The sequence below is a fragment of the Otolemur garnettii genome, unplaced genomic scaffold (assembly GCF_000181295.1).
Source record: "Otolemur garnettii isolate 467f Iridium unplaced genomic scaffold, OtoGar3 scaffold00154, whole genome shotgun sequence".
Classification (NCBI taxonomy): domain Eukaryota; kingdom Metazoa; phylum Chordata; class Mammalia; order Primates; family Galagidae; genus Otolemur; species Otolemur garnettii.
In genome coordinates this window covers 3,315,462-3,319,306 of record NW_003852549.1, presented here as the reverse complement: position 1 = coordinate 3,319,306, position 3,845 = coordinate 3,315,462, and the positions used below count along the sequence as shown (strand labels likewise).

The 3,845-nt window shown below is 47.7% G+C and overlaps 1 pseudogene; it reads left to right on the top strand.

Annotated features, from left to right (window-relative positions):
* Nucleotides 1-813: 813 nt before the first annotated feature.
* Nucleotides 814-1,684, top strand: LOC111728389 (annotated as a pseudogene).
* The last annotated feature ends 2,161 nt before the right edge of the window (nt 1,685-3,845 follow it).

The following is a 3,845-nucleotide window of genomic DNA, read 5'->3' as shown; positions in this document are numbered from 1 at the left end:
AAAATTCGGAGCTGCACCCATGTTATAGTTTTATGATGTTGACCAGGTTCCAATTGGAGGTATAAATAGACAGCTGATTCTACAAATCTGGAGCTCCACAGAGATGTCATAAACAGGGTTATAAATCTGAGAGTTATAATGTTTTTGATATTTAAACCATAAAAGATTCCTTCTACGAAGAGAATACAGATTGAAAGAGAGAGCAGGGGACCAAGCCCAGGACATTGCAATGGTATCCTACATTCTACAAATATACTTCAACTAACACATATACTCTAACAGGCTTACCCCTTTATGTCTGTTATAATAGTATTTTGAAATACTGGCTGAATGGGTGGCACCTGTGGTTCAAAGGAGTAGGGCCAGCCCCTTATACCGGAGGTGGTGGGTTCAAACCCTGCCCCGCCCAAAAACTACAAAAAAAAAAAAAAAATCATGCAGAATGGACAGGCACAGTGGCTCACACTTATAATCCTAGCACTCTGAGAGGCTGAGGCAGAAAGATTGTTTGAGGCCAGCTTAAGCAAATAAGAAAAAAAAAAAAAAAAAAAAAGGAAATACTAGCTGAATTAACAAAAACAGTAAAGCTATTTAAATTGAATATTTGGGCACTCTCTGGTCCTCCCAGACAGGAGACATCAGACAGCCTCAGATCAGTCCTCATCAGACAGCTGCTTCTTCTAGTGCAGCGCCAACTGCACCACGGTGAAAGTGAAGGTCAGAATAAACGGCTTTGGTCGTATTGGGCGCCTGGTCACCAGGGCTGCTTTTAACTCTGGCGAAGTGGAAGTTGTTGCCATCGATGATCCCTTCATTGACCCCAACTACATGGTCTACATGTTCCTATATGATTCCACCCATGGCAAATTCCATGGCACAGTTAAGGCTGAGAACAGGAAGCTTGTCATCAATGAAAATCCCATAACCATCTTCTAGGAGCGAGATCCCACCAAAATCAAATGGGGTGAGGCAGGTGCTGAGTATGTTGTGGAGACTGGTGTCTTCACCACCATGGAGAAGACTGGGGCTCACCTATGGGGGGGTGCCAAAAGGGTTATCATCTCTGCCTCTTCCGCTCATGCCCCCATGTTTGTGATGGGTGTGAACCACGAGAAGTACAAAAACAGCCTCAACACCGTCAGCAACAGCCTCCTGCACCACCAACTGCTTAGCCCCCTTGGCTAAGGTCATCCATGACAACTTTGGCATTGTGGAGGGACTCATGATCACAGCCCATACCATGACTGACACCCAGAAGACTGTGGATGGCCTCTCTGGGAAGATGTGGCGTGATGGTCGTGGGGCTCTCCAGACCATCATCCCTGCCTCAACTGGTGCAGCCAAGGCTGTGGGCAAGGTCATCCCTGAGCTGAATGGGAAGCTTACTGGTATGGCCTTCCGTGTCCCCACTGCCAACGTGTCGGTCGTGGATCTCACCTGCCATCTGGAGAAGGCTGCCAAATATGATGATATCAAGAAGGTGGTAACGCAGGCATCAGAGGGCCCCCTCAAGGGCATCCTGGGTTACACCGAGCAACAGTGACAGCCATTCTTCCACCTTTGATGCTGGGCTGGCATTGCCCTCGATGACTACTTTGTCAAACTCATTGCCTGGTATGATAATGAATTTGGCTACAGCAACAGGGTGGCGAATCTTATGGCCCACACAGCTTCCACGGAGTAAGAACCCCCAGACCACCAGCCCCAGCCAGAGTACAAGAGGAAGAGAAAGGCGCTTAGTTGCTGGGGTGCCCCTGCCTACTCAGTCCCCCCCTCACTGAGAATCTCCCCTCGACACAGTTTCCACACCAGACCCCTAAAGAACAGGAGGGGCCTAGGGAGCCTCACTTTGTCATGTAACATCAATAAAGTTCCCTGAATTCAGCCGAAAATAAATAGACTATTTGAGAGCAAAAATATGTTTGCAATTACTAATATTTATACCCAAAAAAATCCAAAAAATGAAGCAGTTTCTTTTGACTACAGCCTTGAAATGTCCTAAGACATTTCAAAGTAGTAGTCAGTAAATGCAGAATGAACAAAAATCACACAGACTCAGCTATAAATTACAGCTCCGCCAGTTATTAGTTACAGAACTCAACCCAGCTGCACTCTCTCCATGCCCTATTTTTCTTAGGGTTAAGAAAGAGATGACCGGGCGGTGCCTGTGGCTCAGTGGGTAGGGTGTCAGCCCCATATCCGGAGGGTGGTGGGTTCGAATCAGCCCTGGGCAAACTGCAACAAAAAAATAGCCAAGTATCATGGTGGGCACCTGTAGTCCCAGCTACTTGGGAGGCTCAGGCAAGAGAATCACCTATGCCCAGAAGTTTGAGGTTGCTGTGAGCTATGATGCCACAGCACTCTAACATAAAGGGAGACTCTGTCGCTAAGAAAAAGAAAGAGATGATGTTAAGTACAACAGAGTAGCTATATTAATGAGGTAACAAATATAAATATTAGATATGTTAAAGACTTAGTAAAGTGTATGATAAAATTAACATTTGTTAAGAAAGAGTAAGTGCTGGGCACTGTGCTAAGGCCTTCACCTCGATTCCCTCAGAGTCCTCACAACAACCATGAGAAGTTAGAAGCTGTGTTCTCAATTCCTAAACAGAAGCTTACAGAACTTATAAGGTACTTATACAAATCATACAGCATGTATTTAGTGGTAATAGCTTATAATAAACGGCAGCCAAGGCCCTTCTTTCTTATTCATTACACTGTATTGTTATTTTTTTACAGGCGTCTATTAAGTCTTATTAACATCTTATTTTCAGTAAACTCTGGATTCTCTGCAACGCTCTCATTTCTACATACCTTTTTTCCTTTCTTTTCTTTTATTGAATGCTAACTATGTACATTAATGCACTTCTGGGGCACAGTGTGTGAAAACACATACAATTTGAAACATTTCATCAAACTGGTTAATATAGCCTTCATGTCATTTACCTATTGTGCCAAAACGTTCATATTCTACTCTTAGAAAGGTTCACTCCTACCCTTGTAAGATAAACCACAGAAGTGATCCCTCCAATCCCCCTCCCTCCACCATTCCCCCCTCATACCTTTGTTTATGTGACACTGGCACGGCCACTGTACGTAGCCACTCGGGGACACAGAGGAGATAACTGGGCGGCTGCAAAGTTCCGCTCAAGTTTCTGGAGGTACTTGGAAGAGGATGTGGACAACTTATCTTCCAAAGAAATACAGCCTGACCCCATAAACCATGCACCGCGTTTAGCTAAGAACAAAATTGGTAGTTATGACTTCATGTGAGCCATGAACAGAAGTGTAATCATAGGCTGTGGCTGTTGTCACTTGTCTTGGAAAGGCTCTCAGGGCAGACCACTGTTCTCAGGCTCCTGGCACTCCCTTCTCCGCTGCCTCATCTTGGAATCTGCTCCCCGACATCGGTTTCCGAACCTGCCCAGTGCTCTCACCCCCTCCCCAAGACCTCCGGGGATGGAGGTCTTTTCGAGTTGCCACGGCCCACCTTACCCCGTCCAGAGTCTTCAGGGAATCCTTCTAAGCAGGGAGAGCACCCGAGAAACTTCTTCTCTTTTCTGGGGGCTTCCGAGTTCCCCCTTCTCATCGGCTCCGCTCCCACCAAGTAGCGGCTCCCTCGGCTGCAGGAAGACCACGGACGCCGCCCCCGGCCCGCCGCAGCCCCGCGGGGGACCCAGAACCCCGCCCCCGTGGCCCGGTTACCCTGTCGTTGTCCCGCCTCGTCTCCAGGATCTCGTGCAGCCCGCGGGACAGCGGGTTGTTGGACGGGGTCGAGGTCCCGCCTGTCCCACTGCTGAGGCCCCTGGCAGGCCGGAGGCGGCACTGCGACCACTTCCCCA